The sequence below is a fragment of the Lagenorhynchus albirostris genome, chromosome 8, assembly GCF_949774975.1.
Source record: "Lagenorhynchus albirostris chromosome 8, mLagAlb1.1, whole genome shotgun sequence".
Classification (NCBI taxonomy): Eukaryota; Metazoa; Chordata; class Mammalia; order Artiodactyla; family Delphinidae; genus Lagenorhynchus; species Lagenorhynchus albirostris.
In genome coordinates, this window is record NC_083102.1 from 99,046,265 (window position 1) to 99,062,842 (window position 16,578).

The 16,578-nt window shown below is 38.7% G+C and overlaps 1 protein-coding gene across 2 annotated transcripts in view; it reads right to left on the reverse strand.

Annotated features, from left to right (window-relative positions):
• Positions 1-16,563, reverse strand: part of URGCP (upregulator of cell proliferation) — a 92,349-nt gene extending 75,786 nt beyond the window's left edge. The window contains exons 1-2 of one of the 2 annotated variants that reach the window (XM_060157467.1): positions 16,278-16,563; positions 5,501-5,624 (exon numbers count right to left, since the gene is read on the reverse strand). The gene's annotated coding sequence lies outside the window, so the exon portion shown is untranslated. The remainder of the gene's footprint in view (positions 1-5,500; positions 5,625-16,277) is intronic. The other variant, XM_060157468.1, reaches the window with a different exon arrangement.
• Between the last annotated feature and the right edge of the window lie 15 nt (positions 16,564-16,578).

Sequence of the window (16,578 nt, forward strand, 5' to 3'; positions counted from 1 at the left end):
CATGATCCTTTTAATGTGTTGTTGGATTCCATTTGCTAGTATTTTGCTGAGGATTTCTGTGTCCATGATCATCAGTGATATTGGCCTGTAATTTTTTTGTGTGATATCTTTGTCTGGTTTTGGTATCAAGGTGATGGTGGCCTCGTAGAATGAGTTGGGGAGTGTTTCTCCCTCTGCAATTTTTAGGAAGAGTTTGAGAAGGATAGGTGTTAGCTCTTCTCTAAATGTTTGATAGAATTTGCCTGTGAAGCCATCTGGTCCTGGACTTTTGTTTGTTGGGAGTTTTAAAAACACAGTTTCAATTACAGTACTTGTGATTGGTCTGTTCATATTTTGTTTCTTCCTGGTTCAGTTTGGGGAGGTTGTACCTTTCTAAAAATCTGTCCATGTCTTTTAGGTTGTCAATTTTATTGGCATATAGTTGCTTGTACTAGTCTCTTATGATCCTTTGTATGTCTGTGGTGTCCATTGTAACGTCCCCGTTTTCATTTTTGATTTTATTGATTTGAGCCCCCTCCCTCTTCTTCTTGATGAGTCTGGCTAAAGGTTTATCAATTTTTTTTTCTTTTCTTTCGGTATGTGGGCCTGTCACTGTTGTGGCCTCTCCTGTTGCGGAGCACAGGCTCTGGACGCGCAGGCTTAGTGGCCATGGCTCACGGGCCCAGCCGCTCCGTGGCATGTGGGATCTTCCTGGACCAGGGCACAAACCTGTGTCCCCTGCATCGGCAGGTGGACTCTCAACCACTGCGCCACCAGGGAAGCCCTAAAGGTTTATCAATTTTATTTATCTTTTCAAAGAACCAGTTTTTACTTTCATTCATCTTTTCTATTAGTTTCTTCATCTCTATTTCATCTATTTCTGCTTTGATCTTTATGATTTGTTTCTTTCTACTGACTTTGGGTTTTGTTCTTCTTTCTCTAGTTGCTATAGGTGTAAGGTTAGGTTGTTTATTTGAGATTTTCCTTGTTTCCCGAGGTAAGTCTCTATTGCTATAAACTTCCCTCTTAGAACTGCTTTTGCTGTGTCCCATAGGTTTTGGATTGTCGTGATTTCATTTTCATTTGTCTCTAGGTATTTTATGATTTCCTCTTTGATTTCTTCAGTGATCCATTGGTTGTTTAGAAGCTTATTGTTTAACGTCCAACGTGTTTGTGTTCTGTACAATTTTTTTCTTTCTTGTAGTTGATTTCTAATCTCACAGCATTATGGTCATTAAAGATGATTGTTATGACTTCAATTTTATTAACACATTGTTGACCAGAGACGTATTAATACATCTTTTGTTACCTGGATGTTATTGAACAGAGATGTATCAATATGTTCTTAGAGACTGCTACAATTAACATCACTGTGCAATTTGTTAGAGCATAAATTGATCAAGGTTCTTTATACAACTTACAATTGTCATTATCATTCACATTTTGCTCCATTAAGTTTTTGTTCCAACCTTGTATATATTATATACATAAAATCTTCCAAAATGACGCACTGCAAAATTTTGAGTGAAGAATTTTTCAGTCAATCTTATGCACATACTTTCTCTGATGTCTGATTGACACATGTACTAGTGTCTCAGAAGATGATAGTTTTTCAGAATACAGTTCTGATTCAGATGATGTGAATATTAGACCAATAAAAAGATTTTAAAAAATAGTGACTGATTCTGATACAAAAAGTGAAAATGAAACTCAGGGTGCCAGAGAATGCACCTTTGCTTCTACAGAATAGTGAATTGAAAACAACATTTCATGAAAATTAGAAGATTTTACAGGTATGTCAAGTGTCTCTATTGAAGGCAATAACCCACAAAGTGTTAGTGAAATAAAAGAATTAATTTTTGGCCAGCCAAAATAAAAATCACCAGCTAAAGGCATTACTTTCTGCAAAAATCCCTGGGTCAATAATCAGTAAAATTTACCGAGGCTCGCTTTGTGGCCCAGCATGTGCTCAATCCTGGAGAATACTCCACGTGCACTTGAGAAGAACGTGTATTCTGCTGTTTTGGATGGAACGCTCTATAAATATCAATTTAGTCCCTCTGGTCAAGTGTGTCATTTAAGGCCTGCATTTCCTTATTGATTTTCTGTCTGGATCATCTGTCCATTGATGAAAATAGGGTGTTAGAGTCCTCCACTGTTTTTGTGTTACTGCTGATTTCTCCTTTTATGGTTGTTAGTAATTGCCTTATAAATTGAGGTGCTCCTATGTTGGATGCATATATATCTACAATTGTTATATCTTCTGGGATTGATCTCTTGATCATTATGTAGTGTCCTTTTTGTCTCTTGTAACAGTCTTTATTTTAAAGCCTATTTTGTCTAATATGAGTATTGCTACTCCAGCTTTCTTTTGACTTCCATTGGCATGGAATACATTTTTCCATCCCCTTACTTTCAGTCTGTATGTTTCCCTGGATCTAAAGTGGGTCTCTTGTAAACAGCATATATACAGGTATTATTTTGTATCCATTCAGCCAGCCTATGTCTTTTGGTTGGAGCATTTAATCCATTTACATTTAAGGTAATTATCATATGTATGTTCTTATTGCCATTTTGTTAATTGTTTTGGATTTGTTTTTGTGTTTTTTCTTCCCTTCCTCTTTCATTCTCTTCTCTTGTGATTCAATGACTTACTTTAGTGTTGTGTTTGAACTGCTTTTGCTTTTTTGTGTGTATCTATTGTAGATTTTCAGTTTGCTGTTCCCATGAGGTTTTGATATAGACGTCTGTATATAAACAACAATATAGATTGTTTTAATTCAATAAAGACAATATAGATTGTCTATAATTTCAAACGCATTTCCGATATCCTGCATTTGTGCTCTCCTCTTCTCACAATTGCTGATTTTGATATCATATTTGTGTGCAGATGATTTCCTACCTTTACTGTATGTTTGCCTTTACCAGTGAGCTTTTCATTCATAATTTTCTTGTTTCTAGTTGTGGCCTTTTCTTTTCCACCTAGAGAAGTTCCTTTAGCACTTGTTGCAAAGCTGGATGGTGGTGCTGAATTCTCTTAGCTTTTGCTTGTCTGTAAAGCTTTTGATTTCTATGTTGAATCTGAATGACAGCCCTGCTGGGTAGAGTATTCTTGGTTGTAGGTTCTTCCCTCTCATCACTTTAAGTATATTGTGCCACTCCCTTCCGGCCTGCAGAGTTTCTGCTGAGAAATCACCTGACAACCTTATGGGAGTTCCCTTGTATATCGTTTGTTGCTTTTCCCTTGTTGCTTTTGATATTTTTTCTTTGTCTTTAATATTTGTCAGTTTGATTACTATCTGTCTCAGTGTGTTCCTCCTTGGGTTTATCCTGCCTGGGACTCTCTGCACTTCCTGGACTTAGGTGACTGCTTCCCTTCCCATGTTAGGGAAGTTTTCAGCTATTATCTGTTCAAATATTTTCTCAGGCCGTTTCTCCCTCTCTTCTCCTTCTGGGACCCCTATAATGGAAATGTTGGTGCATTTCATGTTTTCCCAGAGGTCTCTCAGACTGTTCTCATTTCTTTTCATTCTTTTCTCTTTATTCTGTTCTGCGGCAGTGATTTCCACCATGCTGCCTTCCATGTCACTTATCCGTTCTTTTGCCTCAGTTATTCTGCTACTGATTCCTTCTAGTGTATTTTTCATGTCAGGTATTGTATCATTCATCTCTGTTTGTTCTTTAGTTCTTCTAGGTCTTTGTTAAACATTTCTTATGTCTTCTCAATCTGTGCCTTCATTCTTTTTCTGAGATCTTGGATCATCTTTACTACCATTACTCTGAGTTTTTTTCAGGTAAGTTGCCTATCTCCACTTCCCTTAGTTGTTCTTCTGGGGTTTTATCTTGTTCCTTTATCTGGGACGTATTCCTCTGCCATCTCATTTTTTCTAACTATCTGTGATTGCAGTTCCTGTTCCACAGGCTGTAGGGTTGTAGTTCTCTTGCCTCTGCTGTCTGCCACCTGAGGCTGTCTGGTGGGAGGGACTGGTACCTGCCCACTGGTGGGTGGAGCTGGGTCTGGTCCCTCTGGTGGGCAGAGTTGTGTCTGAGTGTGTGTGCATTATTGGGTGGCTGTTTATTAAGGAAGACTTTAAGCAGCCTGTCTGCTGATGCATGGGGCTATGTTTCAGTCCTGTTGGTTGTTTGGCCTGAGGTGTCCCTGCACTGGAGCCTTCAGGCTATTGGGTGGTGCCAGGTCTTGGTGGGAACATGGCACCCTCCTAGAGGGCCCACGCCAATGAGCACTTGCCACAGCCACCGCCACCATTGTCCCTTTCCCCACAGTGAGTCACAGTTGCCTCCTACCTCTGCAGGGTACCCTCCAACAATAGCAGCTAAGTGTGGCCCAGTCGCTTATGAGGTCACCGCTTTTTTCCCTGGGTCCTGGTGCACATGAGACCCTGTGTACACCCTCCAAGAGTGGAGTTTCTCTTTCCCCCAGTGCTGTGGTGACTTTCAATGCCAGACTCTCTGGGGGCTCTTCCTCCCATTCCCAGGCCCCCAAGCTGAGGAGCCCAACATGACGCTCTGAACTTTCACTCCTGTAGGAGAACTGCTGTGGTATAACTGTTTTCCACCCAGTGTGTATGGGATTTGATTTTATGGTGATTGCACCTGTCTTACCATCTCTTTGTGGCTTCTTCTTTGCCTTTGGATTTAGGATTTAGGGTATCCTATCTTTTTTGGTAGGTTCCAGCATTTTTTTTTTTTGGTCAGTGGTTTTTCAGCAGTTAGTTGTGATTCCGGTGTTTCCATAAGAAGGGGTGAGCTCACATCCTTCTACTCTACCATCTTGCCTCCTCTCCTTCCATAAACTCTTTTCAGGGACATATTTTGTTGATATATTTTTTTCCTTTGAATGGGCCACACTTTCCTGTTTTTTTGTATGCCTTGTAATGTTTTTGTTGAATACTGGACATTTGAATCTAATAATGTGGTAGCTCTGGAAATCAGATTCTTCCCCCTTCCCCAGGGTTTGCTGTTGTTGCTGTTTTTGATTGCCATAGGCTGTCTCTGTCCTGAGAATCAGCCTAAGGTGTAAAGTTAAGGGCTTATGTCTTTTCTGAGACTCTTCTTAGGCATGCGTAATCACTTTCTAATTTTACCCATATATGCAGTTGTTTTTTAATAGTCTAGCCTTTAATGTCTGTCTCCCAAAAGAGGAAAAGCAAAAAATGAAGGGGGGATGAAGAGTGCTGGCCTTTAAATATCTTGAAAGACACTTGAGCCAGATGGGGTAGGGGCTTGCAATAATGGGAGGAGGTGCAACAACAATGGCTCCCCTCTAGCTCTATTTGTCTGCACCTCTGTGATCAGAAGCAGCAATCAACAATCATATAACAGATCCCTGATATTTGAAAGAAAAGGTACTTGTTGCCCACCCTGACTCTCACAAGCTGGGTGCAAGTTGCTCCAGGAACACAGTCACACAGATTGTGTGTTGGGAATTGGTAGCTGCTACTGTGCCAAGTGCTGATTATTGACAGAAATTTACCATCCAAGGGTTCCCCCTAAAAGTTACCTGGGTTCAACAGACTCCAGAGGTCCAAAACAGTTACATCAGATGATTCTGCTGGTGCAATTTTTGCCTAGTTGGGTAGACAGATTCCTGGTGTTTCTGGCTCCACCATCTTCCCAGAAGCCTCCTTTTTAAAAGCAAACAAAAAAAGTTTTGTTTTCATTCATTTTCCCTGCCATTTTTCTAATTTATATTTCATTCATCATCTCTGTTCTAATCTTTATTATTTATTCCTTGTGCTAGCTTTTGGTTTAATTTCTCCCTCCCTTCTAAGGACAGTTTGGGGCAGATTTAGGATTCTTGATTGACACTTTTCAGTGTTTTTCTTTTGGCACTTTGAATATACCAGCCCACTGACCTCTGGCCTCCAAAGTTTCAAGTGAGAAATCTGCTGATAATCTTACTGAAGATCACTTCTATGTGATGAATCACTTCTCTCTTGCTGGTTTCAAGATTTTCTTTTGCTTTCAACAGTTTCTATGTCTCAGTGTGACCTTCTTTGAATTCACCTTATTAGGCGTTCATTAAGGTTCATGAACCTTAAGTGTTTATGTTCATGTCTTTCTTCAAATTCGGGAAGTTTTAAGGCATTATTTCTTCAAATAATCCCTTTGCTCCTGTCTGTCTCTCTCTTCTTCTGGGACTCCCACAATGCATGTTGATACTCTTGAAGATGTTCCACAGGTTCCTTGGGCTTTGTTCACTTTCCTTCAATCTTTATTCTTTCTGTTCTGCAGACTTGACAATTTCAATTGTTTTATCTTCTTGTTCACTGATTCTTTCTTCTCCTACTCACATCTGCTTTTGACTGGGATCTAGTGAGTTTTTCATTCAAGTTATTGTACTTTTCAGCTCCAGAATCTCTTTTTAGTGTGCTCTTATACTTTCTCTTTATTCATAGTTCCATTTTGTTCATACATCATTATCTTGACTTTCTCCATGTATTCCTTTAGTTTTTTGAGCGTCTTTAAGACAGGTTGTTTTTAATTCTTTGTCTATTGGGTCTGCCATATGGCCTTTCTCACCAGTTTCTGTTGACTTTTTTTTCTTTGCATGGAAAAATTTTTTTCCTGTTTCTTTGCACATCTTATAATTTTTTTCCCTGAAAATTTAATATTTGAATCTAACAATGTAGTAAGTCTGGAAATCAGATTGTTCCATTTCTCAAGCGTTTCCTTTCATTTTTGTTTACTTTATTGATATTTTTATTGTTTTATGCTCTCTCTCCCAGGGATAAGCCTGAGGTATAAACTTAAGGTCTTATCAGGTCTGAGTCTGTGTTTTTCCTTAGACATGTATGGTGATCTGTACATGGGTTGCTTTTGAATGTCCTAGTCCTTAAATGTCTGGCTCCCCAAATAAGGAGAAAAGATAAATAATGATGGAGAGAAAAGTGCCAGCTCTTTAAATCTCCTAGAAGTTGTTTCAGCCATAGGGCTTGGGGCTTGCAACAATGGGAGGGGTGGTGCAGCAATGACTGCCCAGTTCTATGTCTGTACTTCCATTATCAGAAGCAGCAATCAACAATCAGAAAACAGGTCCCTGATATTTGGAGGACAGGGTCCTTATTGCTCACCTTGGGTCAGCAAGCTGCATGTAAGCTGCTCCTGGTACAAATGCACAACTGACTGTCTCAGAGCTGAGGTTGGGGGATGGGTAGCAATTGCTGAAATTGACCAAAATTAACTGCAATTTCCCTTCTCCTTGAAGTTGCAAGTCTGAATAGACTTCAGAGTTCCAACATAGCTATATCAAGCAGATTCTGCCAGTATAACTGTCCAGGAAAGAAGACAAGGTTCCCGGCACTTCCTACTCTGTCTTCCCAGAATCCCAAAGCTCTTTTTATATATTGCTGAATTCTACTTATTAATGTTTCATTGAGTAATTTTTGCATCTGTATTCATGAGAGATATTAATCTGCAGTTTTCCTTTCTTGAATGGTCTTTGTATGGTTTTGGTATCAGGATAACACTGGCCTCACAAAACGAGTTGGGGAATTTCTCCTTTTCTGCTTTCTGGTAGATAATGTGTAAAATTGCTTCTTCTTTTAATGTTTGGTAGAATTCTCTGCTGAAAACATCTGATTCTTTCTTTGGAGTTTTTATGTTTTATTTCTATTTTATTTATTTATTTATTTGGCCACACTGCATGGCACGTGGGGTCTTAGTTCCCTGACCAGGGATTGAATACACGCCCCTTGCATTGGAAGCATGGAGTCTTAACCACTGGACCACCAGGGAAGTCCCTTCTTGGGAGGTTTTAAATTAAAAACTCAATTTCTTTAATATTTATAGAACTACAAAAAAATTTATATTCCATATTGGATGATTTTTGAGGAATCAGTCCATTTCACTTTAGTTGTCAAATTTATGTATGTAAAATTATTTATATTTCCTTATTACTTCTTTGAGATCTACAAGATTTGTAGTGGTATCCCACTTCATTTCTGATATTGCTAATTTGCATCATTTGGCAATATTATTGATCTTTTCAAAGAACCATCTTTTGCTTACTTTCTCTATTGTTTTTCTACTTTCAATTTCATTATTTCCCTACTTCTGCACTGGATAGGATCCTAAAGTGAGAGCTTACATGATTTTCTTGAGACTTTCCCTTTTTTCTAATGTAAGAATTTGGTGCTATAAATTTTTCTCTAGCACTACTTTAGTTATAGCCCACTTGTCTTGGTATGTTTTAATTTCATTTTCATTTAGTTCAACGTGTTGTTTTTATTTCCCTTGAGAGTTCCTCTTTGACTCAAAGATTATTTAGCAACTTGTTTCCAACTAGAGATTTTCCTGTTATCTTTCTGTTACCGATTTTTAGCTTGGTTCATTTGTGGTGAGAACACACACAGTATGATTTCACTTATTTTAAACATGTTGAAGTTTGTTTTATGGCTCTATCATGGTAAGTGGTCTATCTTGGTAAACTACCCACGGGAACGTGAAAAGAATGTGTATTCTGCTGTTGTTGGGTGAAGTGGTGTGTGTGCGTGCATGCTGCATCCTGTTAATTTATGGTACTGTTGAGTTATTATATAACCTTGCTGATTTTCCACATAGTTCAGTCAATTATTGAAAGAGGGGCATTGAAGTCTCCAACTAGAATCATGGGTTTGTCAATTTCTCCTCTCAGTTCTGTCCGTTTTTGCTTTAAGTATTTTGCAGCTCTGTTGTTTGGTACATACAAATTTAGGATTGCCATGTCTTCTTGATAGCCTGACCCTTTTAGTATTATGAAATGCCCCTCTCTGACCCTAGTAATTTTCTTTGCTCTAGAGTCTACTTTATCTGACATTAATGTAGCCACTACAGCTTTTTTCTGATTAATGTTTGCATTGCATATCTTTTGCCATCTTTTTACTTTACTACCTATACCATTAATTTTGAACTGAGTTTCTTGTGGGGAGCATATAGTAGGGTCTTGTTTTTTATCTACTCTGTTCTTCTCTTTTAGTTGGTATATTCAGACATTTACATGTAATGTAATTATTGATATGCTAGGACTTCAGTGGGGTTTTTTGTTTCATTTTGTTTCTTTCCTCTGTTTTCTTCTTCTGCCTTCCTTTGGGTTACTTGTACCTTTTTTTCTTTTAGAATTCCATTTTGCTTTATCAATAGTGCTTTTGAATGTATCTCTTTGTATAGACATTTAGTTGTATTATATTATGCACACATAACTTTTCATAGTCCTCTGGTGTCAAGATTTCACCAGTTTGAGTGAAGTGTAAAAACCTTTCAATCCTTTCAGTTCCTTTGCCCTCTGTCATTTATAATACAATTGTCCTAAATATTTCCCCTACATGCTTTGAGATCCATAGACAATGTTACAATTTTTGCTTCCAATCACCAAATGTAATTTAGAAAACTTGAGAAAAAATTCCATTGTATTAAGTAATATTTTTACTCTTTCTATTGTTCTATCTCCTTTCCTGATGTTTCAAGAATTCTTCTTTTATCATTTCCTTTCCAGTTCAAGAACCTCCTTCAGCCCTTTTTAAAAAATATAGGGTGGATCTACTGGTGACAAACCCTTCTAGTTTTCCTTCATCTGAGAATGTCTTGATATCTATACACTTTATTCCTGAAGAATATTTTCACTGCATATAGAATTCTTAGTTATAGTTGTTTTCAGCACTTGGAAATGTGATGCCCCTTCCTTCTGGCCTCTTTAGTTTCTGATAAGAAACTTGCTGTAATTCAAATTGTTTTTTACTTATAGGTAAAGTATTATTTTTTTCTTTCTGCTTTCAAGATTTTTCATCTTTAGTTTTCAGAATTTTGACTATGATGTATCTTGGCATGATATTTTTGGGGGTGCATCCTACTTTGGGTTAGCTCAGCTTCTTGAATCTGTAGTTTTATGTCTTTTGCCAAATTTTTTTTTCAGTCATTATTTATTCAAATATGTTTTCAACCCCACCCTCTTTCTCCTCTCCCTCTGGGATGCAGATGAGATAAATATTAGATCATTTGTTATACTACCATAGGTCCCTGAGCCTCTATTCACTTTTTTTTTCCAATCTATTTTTCTCTGTTGGTTAATTTCTATTGTTTTATCTTTACTTTCACCAATCCTTTCCCTATCATTTCCACTCTGCTGCTGAATCCTTCTAGTGAGTTTACTATTTCCTTTATTGTAATATTCAGTTTTAAAATTTCCACTTGGTTCCTCTTTATATTTTGTATTTCTTTGCTGAGACTTTCTAGTTTTTTGTTTCAAGCATTTTCAGAATTTTTAAATTAAAGTATTTTTATCATGCCTGCTTTAAAACCTTTGTCAGAAAACGCCCATCTCTGTGTCATTTCTGGTTTGGTGTCTGATGATTATCTTGTCTTTCTCAAGTTAAGATAGTCTTGGTTCTTGGCATAATGAGTGATTTTCAGTTGTACCTGGACATTTTGATTACTGCATTGAGACTCAGATCCTATTTAAATCTTCTGTTTTACAGGCTCCTCTCACATCACATCAGCACAGAAGGGAAGACCCCACCTCAATTCTGCCAAGTGGGGGTGAAATTCCATCACCCTGGCTGGGAGGGTATGATGATTAATTTTATATGTCAGTTTCACTGGGCTATAGAATGCCTTGATTGTAAAGATTATTTCTGGATGTGCTGTGAGAGTGTTTCCAGAAGAGGTTGGCATTTGAATTGGTGGACTGAGTAAAGCTGATGGTCCTCTCCAAAGTGGGTGGGTATCATCCAATCTATTGAGAGCCTGAACAGAACAAAAGCTCAAGCGCAAATGCTTGAGCTGATATCAGTCTTCTCTTGCCCTTAGTGTTCCTGGTTCATCTCTTCTTCCCACCTCCCTCTAGTTTCTCAGGAGAACCCTAATACGAGGCATGGGTGGTGGGGGGAAGAGGGGAGAGTGCCTTGTAACTGCTCCCTACATGTTCATGACTTTCATGAACACTATGAAGGAGGAAAGGTCTCATTATTATTGGGTGGCCATGACAATCCCAGCTTCTCTTGGTCTTTTCTGAAATCATCCCAGCAAGACAATCGTGGAAGTCTAGGTTCCCCACTTAACCTTTGCTGAGGGGGATGAGGGCCCATTTTGTTCCATGGTGTCTGGCTGCAGTAAAGCAGTTATTGTCTGTAAGTTTTCTGTCTTGCTAAGTTGCCTCTTTCCTGGTCCTTGTTTATTTCCCCCCCAAATTCATATTTTGAAGCCCTACCCCTGAGTGTGGCTGTATTTGGAGATGGGGCCTCTAAGGAAGTAATTAAGGTTAAATGAGGTCATAACGTTGGGCTTTGATCCAATAGGGCTAGTGTCCTTATAAGGCACACCAGAGAACTAGTGTTCTCCCCATGCAGCCCCAATCCCTATGTACATGCACCAAGGAAAGACCATGTAAATATATAGTGAGAAGGAGGCCATCTACACACCAGGAAGAAAGCCCTCACTGGAAACCAAGTCCGCCAGAACCTTGATCGTGGACTTCTGACCTCCAGATCTGTGAGAAAATAAATTTCTCCTGTTTAAGGCACCCAGCCTGTGGTACGTATGGTAGTCCTAGCAAACTAATACAGATTCCCTTGCCTCAAGGTTTTTCATCGGGTTGCAGTCAAGCTGTCAGCCAGGATCATCCCAAGGCTTAAATAAGGAAGGATGAATTTCCAAGCTCATTACTATGGTGTTGGCAGGATTCAGTTTCTTGTGGGGTGTTGGGCTGAGGGCCTGTTTTTCACTAGCTATTGCTAGGAGGCCTCTCTCAGTTCCTTGGCACAGGGGCCTCTCCACAGGGCAGCTCACAGTATGGCAGCTGGTTTCCATCACAGTGAGGAAGTGAAGGAGCAAGGGAACAAGAGAATGAGAAAGCAAGAGTGTCTGCTCAAGAGAGAAGCCAGTCTTTTACTTAACCCTAATCTCAGCAGTGACATCCCATCACCTTTTCGATTCATTAGAAATGTCACTATATCCAGCCTACACTCAAGGAGAGATTAAGAAAGGGCCTGAATACTAAGAGGTAGGTATTGTCGGAGGCCATCTTAGAGGCTCCCTACAAGCTTTCAGTGGCCAAATTTGGGACAATTTGAGCAGCATAATAAATGACACTAATGGATTAAAACTGATAGAATAAACATCCATGAGTCCATACTGTTATAAACAAAATAATTGAATAAATAAATACAGATCTTCAAAATATGGTGGGGTTATGTCCTGATAAACCCTTAAGTTGAAAATGCATTTAATACACCTAACTTATGGAACATCATAGCTTAGCCAAGCCTATCTTAAATGTGCTCAGAACACTTACGTTAGCCTATAGTTGGACAAAGTCATCTAACACAAAACCTACATTATAATAAACTACTGAATATCTCATGTATTTTATTGAATACTATGCTGAAAGTAAAAAATCTAGAATGGTTGTAAGGGTACGGAATGGTTCTAAGTGTACTGGCTGTTTACCTCCCTGACTGTGTGACTGACTGGTTTACTGCCACTGCCCAGCATCACAAGACAGTATCATACTACATATCACTAGCTCAGGAAAAGATCAAAATTCAAAATTCGATGTACAGTTTCTACTCAATTTCTATTGCTTTCACACTGTCGTAAAATCAAAAAATTATAAGTCAAACCACTGTAAGTCAGGGACTGTCTGTAAATAAATGGAGGGGAAAGGACAGCTCTTCCTTAGAGTAGAATTCCATTTAACAAAGGTAGAAAGAAAACAGGAAATAGAAAATCACCGTTTGGTAAATACCACAGTAATAATTGCTGTGAGCAAGAATGAAATCTAAAATTACTGGATGAAACTCTGATTTAAAAAATAAGGTAAATGCAAAGTCTTAAAGTTTCTCCCCACAAGCTACTTATTAATTTAAAAAGAAAATTTTTTAACTTTACAGTGGAGAAATCTGATAAATAACAACTTAACAGAATGATCAGACTTAACCATTAATGACTTACCAATTTCACGTACCTCTAATATGATGCACCAAGAAGGGCACATCACTTCTGTAATCGTCTTGCCAAAAATGCATCAATCAGAAAACCCAAACTGATTGATTTCTCATCAATCAGAAAACCCAGATTGAGGGACATCTTACAAAATAATTTTCCCATACTCTTCACGTGTCAAGATCATCAAAGATCATCAAAGACAAAGAAAGACTAAAAATTGTCTAAGATTCCAGGAGGTTAAGGCGACAGGATAAACCAACACAACGTGGGATCCTAAATTGGATCCTGAACCAGAAAAAAAGACATTGCTTGGATAATTTTTTTTTAAGAACCATCTTTTATTGAACTATTTTGTTTATTTTTAAAAATTTTTATTGGAGTATAGTTGCTTTACAATGTTGTTAGTTTCTACTGTATAGTAAAGTGAATCAGCTATATGTATACATATATCCCCTCTTTTTTGGATTTCCTTCCCATTTAGGTCACCACAGAGCACTGAGTAGAGTACCCTGTGCTATACAATAGGTTCTCATTATTTATCTATTTTATACATAGTATCAATAGTGTATATTGACCCCAATCTCCCAATTCATCCCACCCCCCCTTTCCCCCTTGGTATCCATGTTTGGATAACTAATGAAATTTAAATGGAGTCTGTAAATTAGTAAAGAGTATTGTATAGATGTTCATTTTCTCAATTAAATAATTATATTACAGTTATGTAATATACTAACATTAAAAGCTGGATGAAGGGTATACAAGAACTCTGAGTATTGTTATATTTCAAACAACTTTACAGACATATAATTTACCCACTAGCAATCCTGCTCTCCCTCAGCCCTAGGCAACTACTAATACACTTTGTCTCTAGAGTTGCCTATTCTGGACCTTTCACATAAATGGAATCACATGGAAATGGAAGCTTTTTGTAACCGGCTTCTTTCTTTCAGCATAATGTTTTCGAGGTTCATCCATTGTTATGTGTTGAATTGTGTACCCCCAAAAGATGTTCAAGTTCTAATCCCAGTACCTGTGAATGTGCCTTTATTTGAAATTTGGATCTCTGCAGATGTCAAGTAAAGATGAGGTCATTAGCTGTGGTGGGCCCTAATCCAATGATTGAGTCCTCATAAAGAGGGGAAATTTGGACACAGCGATAGATACACTTAGAGGGAAGATGAGATCAAGACACAGGAAGAACACCATCTGCAAGCCACAGAATGCCTGAGGCTACAAGAAGCTAGAGGATAGGCATGGAAAAGATTTTCCTTCACACTCCTCAGAAGAAACCAACCCTGCCAATACCTTGATTTCAGACTTCCAGCCTCCAAAACTATCAGACAATAAACTTCTGTTAAGCCTCCCAGTTTCTGGTACTTTGATATGGCAACCCCAGAAATTGAATATATTCATGATACAGCATATTATCACTACCTCATTCCTTTTTATTGCCAAAATTATTCCACTGTGTGGCTGTATGACATCTGGCTTATCCACTCAGCATCTGGGTTATTTTGATCTTTTGGCTAGCATAAAAAATGTTGCTGTAAATATCTGCATACAAGTTTCTGTGTGGACATGTTTTAATTTCTCTTGGGTATATACCTAAGAATGGAATTGCCAGGTCATATAATTCTATGTTTACCTTTTTAAGGAACTGCCAAACTATTTTCCAAAGTAGCTGCACCATTTTATATTCCCACCAGTGAAGTGTGAGGGTTTCAACTTCTCCACATCCTCACCAACACTTGTTACTATCTGTCCTTTTGATCATAGCTAAGAGAGTATGAAGTAGTATCTAATTGTGGCCTTGATTTGCATTTTTGTAATGACTAAGGATGTTGAGCTTTTTTTGTTTTATGTGCTTATTGGCCATTTCTATATCTTCTTTGAAGAAATTTCTACTCAAGTCCTTTGCCTAGTTTTTTAATGAGTTTATCTTTTTTATGGACTTGTAGGAGTTTATATATTCTGGATACTGAATCCTTATCAAATATATGATTTGCAAGTATTTTCTCTCATTCTTTTTGCTTTCTTGATGGTGCTGTTTGAAGCACAAAAGTTTTACATTTTTATGAAGTCCAATTTGTCAACTTTCATATCTTTTATTATATTTGCAAGACTTCAGTACATCTAAAATTACTTCAACATAAAAAAACTATAAAAATCTATGTAAAAAGTTTAGAAGACTATGTTCTAGACTACCAAAAGGAAGGAGAAATGGAATTTTTCATTTGCTATTCAACACAATTCTGTTTCTTTTCTTTTTTCTAGATTATACAAGTGATGCAAATTCTCTGGAAATTTTAGAAATTAACATTATTAGTAAACTCACCATACAGGGATAACCATCACTGTCACTGAAGTTTATAGTCTCACACAAGCTTATAAACACTCATAGAAATTGAGGATCATTTGTTCTATGAGGGGCGAGCCATGTAAACAATGTGGGGATGGATGACTCATGGACTAACAGGAATTTGTGTTGCCAACTTGCTACACCAAGGAGAGGTGGTGCTCAACCAGGGCCATTCAGCGGGCAATGACTTGAACTGGCTTTACAAGGTGAATGATGGCTGTGCTTTAGGGGAAAAAGAGAGAGGAAGTTTTCTAGAGGGCAACCAGGAGTAAAGGAATGTCAACGGAGCAGTGATGTAAACCCCTGATAGTAAGCCACACTGGATGACACTGGATTTTGAAGGGGCTTCCATGGCATGGGATGCAATCCATGCAGACCACGGGACATCCTTGAAGACTTCTGGACAAAGACATGGCCGGGGACCATGGAAATGTCTGAGATACATTTTATATTCGGCGTACTCACATGCAGATGACCATACATCCTGGTTGGTCAGAGACAGCCTCAGATTACACCTTTGGTCCTAGAGTTGCACCCCCTTTCATTCTCAAAAGCGCCCAAATTTGGAGGATAAATATTATCATCTACACACACACACACACACACACACACACACACACACAACAGAACTTTCACAATTCTCACCTTTATTATGCGAAATGCACTGAGATTTTGCATTCTATTTTATTTCATTAAAAATATATATATATTGGTTGCAACCCATTAAACTGACTTTGACACACTAATAGCTCCTAGCCCAAAAACTCTGACCTAGATGCCTGTCAGGTCCTGGGAAAAGGGGGAAGAAGGCAGTTAAGTGTGGATATGTACAGTTTAAGGCCGTGGTTCTCACCCTTGCCAGTGCATCAAAATCAACTAAAGCATTACTGAAAATGCACATCTCCAGGCCCACTGCATATAAAGCTCTACTACGTGTATTTCTATGGAAAGAGCTGTAACATATTTGACAAATAACACATGAAAGGGGATGAATACTTACAGAATTAAGTTCAAAGCAGAACCACTACTTTCAGGAGTATGTGACAGCCTGGGATGGAACACGGCGAGGGGGTGGGTCAGAGGGCATGGCTGCGGTACCTCCTGGGTGCTCGGCGGGTCCCTGTTAAGGCAACGACCGCCCCTCTCTCCGCCAGCCTCCCTAGACCCTCACTGACCCGGGAGGTAGGGTCGCGGGGCGCCAGAGACCAGGGGAGAGGCAACCGGCGGCGCAGCCGCTCCGGGTCCCCAGAGCCTGCTTCGCTCGCCGGCGCCAGGACGCGCTGACACGCGCCACAGGCGGA